Genomic DNA, 12,793 nt, shown 5'->3' with positions numbered 1-12,793 from the left:
TCTGGTGAACTTCTACTTTTAGAGTTGCAGTTAATCAAACCTTTTGTACTTAAAAAGGTTTATCTTAAAAGTGTTCACTTTGTTTGTTTTGAAATGCCCCATTCTCCATTTTCCTACGTGGTGTATCTCCATTGCATCATGATAAACACCCTGGACCAATCGCCACGAAATACTCGTTCCGGAAGTGGTGTCACAGCTACAATCTCTCTGAACATCTATCTGAGTTCAACAGAGTATTTCTTCGCGCATGCGCATACTTAAAATTACGGTTATTTACAGTCGGGCCTGTTGTGATTATCCGAGTGGAATGGAGACACACCGTGAGTGATTGAGGATGGACATGTTGCTATGAAAATGTTTAATCTATGCATGGAGTGCTTCGTTGATTGTATAAAGTACAACGTTTAAGTTATGAATAAATTGTTGTTTAAGATAGAGTGTCTGTACTGCTTATATACTCAACTTCGGAAGAAACGCGCATAGCATTTCATGCGTGATTGTGTGTAACAAGTCATCAGTCCACGAGTTATAGTGTGACATGTATACTAAGAGGAGGAGCAGGCACGCAGTATCCCGTGTGACCAACAGACGCTCTTACTCATTGTGAGTGTGTGAGTAAGTGAGTGAGTGAGCGGGTCGGTGTTTACTTATTGAGTGTGAGTGAACTGGTGGGTGTTTACTTATTGTGAGTGAATGAGTGACTGGATGGTTGGGTGTTAATGGTCACATGAGTGAGGGAGTGAAAAATTGAGTGGGAAGTTTGATTAATTTATTACGCATTGTTGGTTGTCTGACTGGCAGAACCAGTCCTGAAGCTGATTGTAATATGACATGTGACAGTAACTAACAGAATGGCGCCAGGTTAGTGATCCAACGAACTATATTGCTCGGATATCGCTGAAAGCGGCGACATATCCAACTAAACTCAGTAGTAGTAGTAGTAGTAGTAGTAGTAGTAGTAGTAGTAGTAGTAGTAGTAGTAGTGGAAGTAGTAGTAGTAGTATGCAGTTTTGAAAGGCTTTTAGAAGCCGAACAAACGTGAATGCATAACACATACTCGTTTTATGGGTAACAACTTCGTTTCATTCTTTGTACGACGCTTCAGAGAAAAGTACTGTTCCATCCATATTCTCCTGACGAAGGACCAATACTGCTCTAAAACCTCGTTTAAAGAATACCAAAAGTTGTTATCCATAAAACGTCTCATGAATTCATAGTTTTTATGCACGCAAAACAACCATTGTTCATTCACTTACCAACTCACCCATCTAACTACCCCATGACTAAATATTCATCTGTCACGTACACATATACACCTGCTCACTCATTCCCAGAAAAATACGTATGCACATCACACATACTTTAATAACAGTACGGGGTTTTTTTTGTTTTTTATTTGGGGTGTGTGTGTGTATGTGTGTGTGTGTGTGTGTGTGTGTGTGTGTGTGTGTGTGTGTGTGTGTGTGTGTGTGTGTGTGTGTGTGTGTGTGTGTGTTAAAAAAACGGGTTATAAGAAATATACCTTAAAACCACGTTCTTATAACATATACCGAGCTGATGGATATAAAGAAATAATTGGTGTTTTGCTGTAAATGGTAATCAGAACGCGAAATGGCTAAAGTCACAGCTGACTGTAATACTGTAATATTCTCTTTAAGTTATCAACCTACTTCAGGACAAACGTACGGACGGCTGTAATAGTTGGTATCAAACACCAGTCATTAATATTGAACTAGTTCCTGGACTGTCTGGTATGTCTTCGACACGATTTACAAAATGAAATCATACACCACCCAGACAGCAACAATTTACTCCAATAAGACCGAGATATATTAACACGTTTACCGTTATTTCATAACTGGTCTGTTCCGGTTTGTCCGGCGTTAATTAATCCCCGCATACATCGACAAGCATTGGTTAAGGAAATACATTCTTTTTATGACTTGTGATAAATGGTCTCTCGACTCGGCGAAAGTCCCTCGTTGACGTTTATTGAGCGAGAGCTGTGAATCATCTGATGGAGGAGATTATGACGGGACTCATCCAGGCCTCATACACACTGAACCCAATTCACAACATAGCTCTCCCATGGGCACAATACCAGTATACAAATATAAGATGTTGTTTTATTGTTGATGTCGATGTCCTACATTAAAGCCGACGATTGTGGGACGGACGAATCGGTTTGGAGTAAATTTTGGAAATTTTGGAAATTTTAATTTTGGAGTAAAATGGTTGTAGACATGATAAACCTGTTTCTGTATTTTTAAGTTCCCTTTCTTTCTCTCCTGTACTTCTCACTTTCTCTGTTTCGTATGTGCCACGTTTTTCTACGCTTTGTGTTTTATCAGTCTGCATTTCCCCTATTTTATGCTCCCACTTTCTGTGTTTCTGTCCGATCCACTTTCTCTATTTTTCCACTTACTGTTTTTGTAGCATTTACTTTTTTCCGCTTTACCTTTTCTCTATTTTCCTCTTACTCTCTTTTTGTGTTTCTGACTTTGTCTGCTTTTCAATTTCTGTCTTTCCATTTTTCCCTTTCCCCTTATTCACCTTCCCGCTTTCTTTCTTTCCTTCCTCTCTCTCTCTGATTCAGTATTTCTCTCTTTCTCCGATCTGTGTATTTCCCATTTCTTTTACTTCCAACTTTCTGCATTCCTCTCTTTTTGCTTTCTACATTTTCGTGCTTTCTTTTCGTTTCCTACTCCATATTTCCCGCTTTCCCTCAGATTGTTTGTTCCATCTTCTGTCTCTGTGATATCCTAATCAATAACCCTTCTATATTTCATTTTGCCTGTCTCACGGTGTTATCTACTCCCTTCGACATGTTTCGTTTTGGCTGATTTCCTCTTGATATGGGTGTTTCAGTCGCCCGATCTGGTCTCCTCTCTCTCTCTTACAAATTCAATCTTTCCCAGTCTCTCTGTCTCCCTGTCTGCCTGCTCCCTTTCACTCTTTCTCTTTGTCTGCCTCTCTCACTGTCTCTCTCCCCTCTCTCCCTTTCTGTCCCTCACCCCTCTCTCTCTCCCCTCCCTCCTTTCCCTCTCTGTATTTCTCCCTCTCTCCCTTCTCTTTCTTCCTCTCACTCTCCCCTTCACCTCGTTCTTTCTCTCTCCCTCTCTCTTTAAAAATCTCTCGCTATCTCTCTCTCTCTCTCTCTCTCCCTCTCTCTCTGTCTGTCTCTCTTTGTCCTTTGCTGCATTCAACATGTCATTTATTTCAGAAGATTTGAACTTGTAAATCAGACCCAAGAATCCGCATTTACCTGTAACAAGTACAGTTAAAACTTCTCTCTCACTGTACATGTGGCGTTATACTTCATGAGCGAGACAAGGGAGACTCAAAAGCTCAAAGTATGTCGACAAGATATATCCACACGATGAAAAGGTTAAATGTCAATATGGATCAGAAAATAGCCGGAGTTGGAGCCTCAGAGCTGCGCTAAGAATGAAAGTAACGCGTGCGGAAAGACAATGATTGGGAAATGGGAGATTGTATTCCAAACTGTCAGACACTACAAGTAACGGTTGTGTTTAAAGCTGTGTCGTTATACCGGTGACAGATTAAATTATGTTTCTCTGTATGCAAGTGGTGGTGTGAAGGGCTCTGAGTCGTTGAGTATAAGTTTTTCTATATGCCAATGGTGTTGTGGAGAGTTGTGAGTAGTTAAATTCAAATTTCTCTGTATGCCATTTGTGTTGTAATTCTTTACACCGGTGACAGCGTAAGTATGTTTCTCAATATTCCGGTAGTGTGAATAGCTGTGAGTCGTTATATCGATGACGATGGTGTGAAAAGGGTTCTGAGTTTGTTGGATGTCCTTGGGCCAGTGTAAAGCACAATGAGTCTGTATCCCAATGACAGTGTAAGGGGCTGTTCGCCGGTGTAACTGATGGTGTAATGGCGTGTGTGTGTCTTTTCTCCAGTGATAGTGGACGAGTATTACAGGGACAGGGGGTATGAGATCGATCCCAGCTGCAGCACTTTTTAATGCTTGTCCAGAGAACAATGTGTTATACAAATATTGAATCCGGACGTTAACACACTTCCCCTTTCAGTATAAAAGGTCGGAGAAAAGTGGAAACACAGCCAACCACTTAGACAATTACTTTGAACTAAATGTTCGAAATGCCACATAAATTTAGCGAAAATGGCGTGAGAGATCGACCGGAAAAATGCTCAGGGTTTGAAAAAGTTCGAATTTGAAGGAACACTGCCAGACTTTCGTTCCTTTAATAGGGTGAGTGCGTGAGTGAGTGAGTGAGTGACAGATGTGGTTGCTTGGTCTGTTGATAGATGGTATGCTGTTTATGAGGATTTTATGAGCAGATAGGTAGGTGAATGTTTTGCTGGATAGAATTCAGGTATTCTGTTGCATGAGAGATTGGGTGTTTGGTTGGATAGCTTGCATCGGAGTTGATTGCAGATGAGTGACAGTTAATCCCTTAGTACTACGAGAGGGAGAAGGACCTGTGCTCCGTTGTTCAAAACAACCTTATCTCTTAAGGTCAACCTTATCTCTAAGATTGCAACCTTAGAACTTTACTAAGGTTAGCCTCCCGTTGCACGAAACAAACTTAACTACGGCTTACTTTAAATTAAGGTTGATAACTAAGGTTGGTCCGACCCAGCGTCTCTGAGGTTGGGAAGGGAATATGGTAGCTGTTTTTTATATTATACAACGAGATTGAGAGAAGGCGTCATCTGCACATGCTGATTCACGTGGTAACTAGGGGCGCTTAAATTACTATACCGCTGAAGAGTTCAATCTTATAAGCTTACGGCTGAGGCTGGGAGTCCCAGTTAAGGTTGCCTTAGGGTTGTTTTGTGCAACGGGCGTATCTTTTTCTTAAGGTGATCGTAACTCTGAATTTAGTGTTTAAGGTTGATCATAGCTAAGGTTGTTTTGAACAACGAAACACAGGTAGGCATCATGAATAGGTGATCACTGATGGTCACATTTCCAGTCCTTAGATCTTGCGTACGGCGTACCCCAAGGATCGGTTCTTTGACCTGCGCGTTTTATAAAACGAGATTGAGAGAAGTATGAAGAAACGGAGAGTGTACAGAGACAGAACGAGTCAACAGGACACGTTGAATTCACGTGGTAACGACTGACACTTCAATCACGCCTGCGCTAAAGAGTTCAGCCTTAGTTAATGTTACGGCTAAGCTTGGAGTTAAGATCGTCCTAAGGTTGTTTTGTGCAACGGGCGTATCTTTTTCTTAAGGTAATCGTAACTCTAACCTCATCATAGCTAAGGTTGTTTTGAACAACGGAACACTGATCCAACATAATTGCTTGGTACTCGTAAGTGGTGGATTTTGGTCCTGTGCACAGAGCTGAAGTTAAGTGACGTCGATCTCGAACATGTCCTCGGCTGCCATTTTTGGCAGTTTGATTCCTGAGAAATTCTAGTACATAGTTCCTGCCACACAACGAAGCACATGTGATGAAGTCACGTTAAGCAAGTGAGCTCGTCCAAAATTGCTCTTGTTCACTCAGCAGAAAATGGGTACCTGGTGGGAGTGCCCATGTGACCACTAACCTTCCTTGGGGGCAAACTGGGTTATCCCTCGTAATGACATTCAGATTGTTGACGCTGTGAACATCCACCCACTGAATGACATTTTGCGCATTATATACACCCTTATCATTGGAACGTAAATTTTTGCCTGAAAGCACTCTATGTTTTTCTTCCGAACACACAATTCTGGCCAAATACCGATGTATCTTACCTCACCCAACAGTAGGAATTATCTTCAAGCCTTTAGTCCATGCCTCGTTGACAAATCAATTCTGGTTTCTTCACTGCTATGAATGTGAACCCTGACTATCGAGTCCTGTCCAAGTCGTAATACTGCTTCGTCAAACATAAGCCTGGATACAATAAGCCCAGACTGCCTGTACGTTAAGCCCGGTTAACAAGCGTGGCCATTATTCATGGTAAAGAGTTAAGTGTCCAATATCTCATAAAGACATAATGTTCCATTCAGAGTGGGGAGGAAACGGTACTTGTTGGTGTGTTCCACAGAAGAAGATTGACCAGGCACTAAAAGTCAATGAGCCAAGCGAATGTAGCGCTTAACACCGGAATCATCCAGCCTACTTCTAATAACCAGATCACAGAGAGCGTGCAATGTGCCCAAATAGGTGGAAATAATTCCGTGACACTAAACTATCACGAGCACTGACTTCGATGCAGCATGTTCAAATTGAAAAGAATCGTCCTCCAAACCGTAAACTGGTTTGTTCCATTATTCAGTGATTCGAGTGGGGACAAAGTGGTGACTGATATCATGAGCAACGATTCAACGAAAAATGAAATGAAAAATGAGTATCAGTTTCCGGTAAGTTTAGCAATCTCCAAGCAACGGGGGGCATCTGAAATGTTTAACTGGTTGGTTATTAGTTAAAGCCGCACTCAACGGTATTCCAACTTTATGTCGGCGGTCTGTAAATAATCGAATCCACACCAGACAATCATGTGATCAACATCATGAACATTGATCTACGAATCGATGACATGTTTCAACTAAGTCAGCGAGCTTGACCTTCCAATCCCGTTAGTTGCCACTTACGACAAGCATGGTTACTGAAGACCAACTCTTACCCGGACTTCCACGGGGTCTAACAGACACGGGCTTCCATTAGTGTGCCCATGTGGAATCGAAAGCGAGTCGTTGGCATGAAAGCTTTGAAAACTAGGTCGCCATGAAAGGCAAATTTAGTCAGTGGACAATGCGTTCTTGGCGATTATAAATATTTTGTTTGTTTAGTGGCTGCTAACTGAAGGATTGAAACGTAAATAGTCAAATCTGGATCTTTCAGTGAGCAGATTATTCATACATATGATAGTATGACATTCCATATAGCTTAACATTACAGATATTGACATTCCAGCTACTATTTCATCCAAGATAGCATGACATTCCACCTACTATTTCATCCAAGATAGCATGGCATTCCACCTACTATGGCATCCAAGAAAGCATAACATTCCAGATACTATGGCATCCAAGATAGCATGACATTCTAGGTAGCATGACATTCTAGGTAGCATGACATTCCAGATACCATCACGCCCAAGATGGCACGACATTTCAAATGGCATGACTTTCCAGAAAGGTTGACATTCAGTATAGTCTGACATTGAAGAATGTGTGACAGTTGATTGTATAACATTCTAAATAGCATGACACTCCAAGAGAGCATGACATTTCAGACAGTCTGACATTCAAGATAGGGTGACATACCACATTGTCTGATATTCAAGATAGCATGACATTCCATATAGTCTGGCATTCAAGATAGTATGACAGTATACTGTATGACATTCCAGATAGTCTGCCATCCAAGATAACATGACATTCAAGAGAGAATGACATTTTAGAAATGATGACATTGAAGATAGTGCGACAGTAGATTGGATGACATTCCAGATAGGATGACTTTTTGAGAATTTGGCACTAATACGCTTTCATAATTATTCATTGTAGGAATGTGGAATGGGCCTACACTTCCCACGTCCTTCCGAACATTCCTGTTATTAACTGATTGACGGAGTCAATTAGTAGAGATAAGGGACAAGTTATGCTTTAAAAAAGTTTTGGGAACAAAGAATCAAATATAAAAGTTACAAAATATACAACCTTGATAACAGACACGCGCGCTCGCAATACACACATTACTCGAATACGTGCTAGCAAGAATGGCAAAATGTCACATTTTCAGTTGTCAATAATTTGATCCTAATACGTTTTCTTGTCAAATATACTTGAAAAATCCATCAGTGCATGAAGACCTCCCTTAGCCCGAGGCCAAAAGACGGTGGCATCACCACAACCAAATTTCATCAGACCAGCAGTCACTTGACACGAGCTCCACTCGCTTCTTCCAATCGGAACAAATTGATTCATTAGACCGTCGCGTTAAGAACTAGCCTCACACTATCCTCCTTCCGTCATGAACTTTTGGGATTTTATTAAAAGGCTTTTCGCATGGGGGGCTAAAAATACCCACTAATTCCTCTCCCAATAAACCGGATCGTTGTTACATCTTCAGCATGGTTCTGTGCGCTGTGGCGATGGGATATGCTAAGGGGCATTTCATTATCTTTTGAAATCCCACTTCAACTAAAGTGGTCTTTGCATTGAGATCAAACTACCCTATCGTCTTCATTATATTATTCCAGTAGCCTGACGTCAGAGACTGATTAAGTATCGACAATTGTCTCTTGCAAAAACTGGGGAATTCGGCCTTTTACATGGAAACAAACCTGTTGTCCTTATCACTGAAATCTGAAACAGCTTAGCCGGCGATAACAAATGGTGGACAATTTTTGCACCATTTCTCCTGGGATAGTAAAGTAGCAATTTGGACGCTAGTTAGGAATGAACAAGGTCTAAGTTCGATCCCCGGAATGGTGTGTTCGTGCGTTAGTTATGCTGCCCGTCGACAATATTAAAATGGATTGATCGTTAGGTTGTGTCATTCCTGCTGTTGTTTCTATCGACTTGGGTGATGAGCCGTAGCTATGGCAATGCACACAGAGCCCAATCGAAGTCCATAGTCTCAATCCCAGATCCAGATTTATTTGTGTCCGTGTACTCGCTCGCTGGACTTTTTTAGAATTCATTTTGGCAAGAAAACGTTGATGGTTGTCTCCAGCCCTTTATCTCACTGATTAAATCGGATTGTGGTAAGAAACACCTTTGCTCGTGGGTTTCGTGAAGGATGTAAACGTTTCAGATTTGTACCACTTCAAACTAGAGGTGGGTAGTTAGCCCAGTACTTAAAGTGTTCGCTCGTCACACGTCGACTCAGGTTCGATTCCCCACATGAGCACACTGTGGAAACCCCATTTCTGTTGTCCCCACCGTGATATTGCTGGAATATTACAATTCAAGTAAACCCTTTAAACCACCCTTGGAAAACATTTTAACCACACCTATAAATTACGTTTTCTTATCGTTGCATTGAGCATATCTGAAAATTCAGGATCAGTTCTTGAATAAGGGAGATGCTGTCTTCTAGTTCACTAGACTCACACAAAATCGGTCTTGTATCCAGAGAAAAGCATTTGTGAGGGAGGCGTATACTGTTTATACCAAAACTGCTCAAGTTGACCACATCACAGAACACCAGTAAAATACAATACAAGTGTAAGTTGTAGCAAGGTTATGAAGAAAACCATCATCTTTGCCTGACGGTGAATGTGACTGTGCGGGCTAGTCACAAATAATATTGTCATTCTCACTTTGGGAATAACAAAAATGGATAGAACTGCACATTATATTCATGTGATGATTCGAACCACGATCTTTGTGACAGGTTATCAGGCTAGTTCACACACAACATCACAAGTGAAAAAGCAGTGAGTCAGTGAGTTTAGTTTTACTCCGCAGTCAGCAATAATCTACCCATATGCCAGCGGCGTGATGCGGTAACTAGACAGCACATACTGTAACCACAAAATGACAAGCATCAGCTGTCAGTCTGATGAGCGAACGTTTTGGCCACTTGGCTGGCAGTAGGGTAGCCTTGTGGTTAAAGTGTTCGCTCGTCACGCCAAATTACAGGTTCGATTCCTCACATGGGTACAATGTCTGTAGCCCGTTTCTGGTGACTCCATCAGTTATAATGATGTAATATTGCTAAAAGCCAAATTACAGGCCCTAGGCCACTAGGCTTGCGATTATTTCGAATGCTGTGACTGGTCCTTGTATTGGAGTGAAAGCTAGTGAGTTTAGTTTGACGCCACTTTTACCTTTATTCCAGAAATCGGTTTCACACATCGTATTCACATGGAAAATCGAACCTGGCATGATGAGAAACCGCTGTAACCACCAAAGGGCTACCCAGCCATCTTCGTATTGAGAATACTCTGATCTCCATATTGTTTCTCCATTATTGCTGGGTGTCGGAAACCAAGGTAGCGGTGGGGTAGCCTTGTGGTTAAAGCGTTTGCTCGTCACGCCAAATTACAGGTTCGATTCCCCACATGGGTACAATGTGTGAAGCCCGTTTCTGGTGACTCCATCAGTTATAATGATTTAATATTGCTAAAAGCGAAGTGAAACCGCAACCGGTCATTTGAAACATTGTGCTACCCCATCTCGCATTCCGAAGCCTGGTAACTGACGTTGCTCCCACTAAACTGATGGGGTCACTTGTGTCATTTTCCCCAACGAGAGAGTCTTTAAATAGATAAGACATATACTACACTTTATACTTTAAGTTCCGCTTTGTTCAGAATGATCCCGAAGGCTATGTCTGATCTTCATCATCAGTGACATTTAATGACAAACGTTGCCATATTATGGGCAGGCGACGTCGTTTAAGGGTCGGAAAACCGTCGGGCTGTGTGGTCATTTTGTCCCAGTCGTCCCCGATGGCTATAGGCATCCAGTATCATGACAAGTGCCTCGGATAAAATAACATATAAGATAACATATTTGGGGAGATAGAATATCTGTTAAGGAAGATGAGGTATAAAGATGCTGTGAAAGACTGAAGATAAGTCCCTGGAAGGCAGAAAATATGTGCCAGTGCATGGAATATGTTACGAGAGTGTATTTTCTGTAACTTGTATTGTTGTCGATTAAGTGACAGTTATTATTGGATCACAATATTTATAGGCTTTAGCGATAGTCATTATAGGTCACATTTCGTATCAAGGTAATAGTATTTTAGCGGCATGCCTTTAAATGTAGAGCTTTAGAGTTGCATCCCTTTAGGCACTCTTCCGTTGGGTGCTATTACTGTTAGTATACAAGAGGTCGATCGCGAAGGTTCCATACTTCGCTGGAATGCTCAGGAATCAGTGACTGTGTATACAAAGGCTGGATGTTGTTTTGACGGGACACACACATGGACTTACACTTGGAGTTATATTGGAGTTGTGTCATCATTCGGCCGTCTTGCATCTATCTCCCTCTTCGTCAACGCTTTATCTACTTTCAAGAGAGCTCGACGTATTTTGTAGAAATGTTTTGTAGAAACCAAGACTTTGGTGACTTGATATTATATTGGTGACCCATCGTTCGGCCTACCTGTAGCAGTTTGCCTCTTCGTCCACTCTTGACCTACATTCAAGAAAGTTCGCTGTGTTTTGTGTGAGAGAAATGTTTCTCACTGAAAACCATGACTTTGGTGAGTTGATATTATATTTGGGACCCATTACTTTAGATCTGACTCAGTTGCATTGCACTAAAAAACCTCTATTGTGAATCATAATATCTTACACTTTGGTCAATACACATTATTGAATATTTTAGACTTGTCAGGGTTGTATGCTCTTAAAAAGGTAGGTGATAATGAACTTTCAATTAACACACCACTCTTTCCCTCTACTAAAAACAATGCTAAACACAATGCCTGATATGCACGAGCACAACGCAGTAGAGCCATACACATGCATGGGATCCCAATCTTGATTTTGACGTTTTTTCAAGAAGGTTGAGAAATCACTTAGAACATTAATTTTGACACTCATCCTGCATCACACATTTGTTGGTGTTCATTTCCAGTAGTTTGTTTTAAAATGAAAATCGTATACATGCAAATTACATGCCATACACCAATATTACTCATCTTTCAAATGCAACTCTATTCCAAAAACTATGGTTGTAAGAAAGTACAAATGGTGATGCACTCTCAGTACATTCAATAATATCATATCAACGTTGATTTACTCCGATAAATCTCCTCAATATTTTTAATTGTAAATGAAAAAAAAAAGAAGATCCCCTACTTTTTTAAGAGTATATTTTGCTGGTTCATGAGGGATTTCTTATATCTTTTGTCACGGCAAATTGTAACTGTAACAAGGAAGACTGATTACTGGTACCAAGGAAGATGATGTGCCAGAGACTGGGAATACAAAATAACCGCCACTTGATTACGGACGCTTGGTAAATATACTTATGGTATCCATGAAGATTGCACGGGAGCAAAAAATATCCACATCAAAGGAATATCGAAGGTTAAGAAGGCTGCGTATGAAGATTATGTATCAGTGTCTTTTAACTCAATGGTGTTTAGTAAGACATATTATTTGAACCATGTACCATTGCATGCTTATGTCTTGGAAGAGATTATCTGTGTCACTGTGTCACATAACACAAATTGGAGCTGTATTTAACGGTGGACATCCATGTGGGAAAACACGGAATATTCCTGTCACCGGAATATTTGTCTTGGAAAATATATTATTGGTACCAAGGAAAATTACTTGAGAACAAGGCATCTATGAATCACAGGAATATCAGTGTTTAGGAATGTGGAGTATGTATTGCAAATTGGTGCCAAGAAACCAAGAGTGTAAATTTTCAGAAAAAATCGGTGACCCAGAAGATAACATGTTACAAGAGCAATGATAGCATACTCTATTACATGGTGTAACATGGGTCCCGAAAGAGAGAATCTGTCCGGGAGCTGGGACCATTGTATTTCACTGTCCAGGACCCGGTTCCTCAAAGTGATCATAGCCCTTCTAAAGGTGATCATAACGCCCATACTTTAACATTGCGATAGGACTGTCCTAATGAATGCTTTGAGAAATTAGCCTGGGAAGAAGAAATATAAGACTGAGTGACTAAGTGAGTTTAGTCTGATCAAGTCTGGACCAGACAATCCATTGATCAACAGCATGAGCATCGATCTGTACAATTGGGAACCAATGACATGTGTCAACCAAGTCAGCGAGCCTGACCACTGACCACCTGATCCTGTTGGTCATGTCTACAAGCAGAGCCATGAAATATAAGAACCTGACAAGGTGACATAGTG

Source organism: Haliotis asinina, chromosome 4 (assembly GCF_037392515.1).
Source record: "Haliotis asinina isolate JCU_RB_2024 chromosome 4, JCU_Hal_asi_v2, whole genome shotgun sequence".
Taxonomy (NCBI): Eukaryota; Metazoa; Mollusca; class Gastropoda; order Lepetellida; family Haliotidae; genus Haliotis; species Haliotis asinina.
This window is presented reverse-complemented; position numbering follows the sequence as displayed.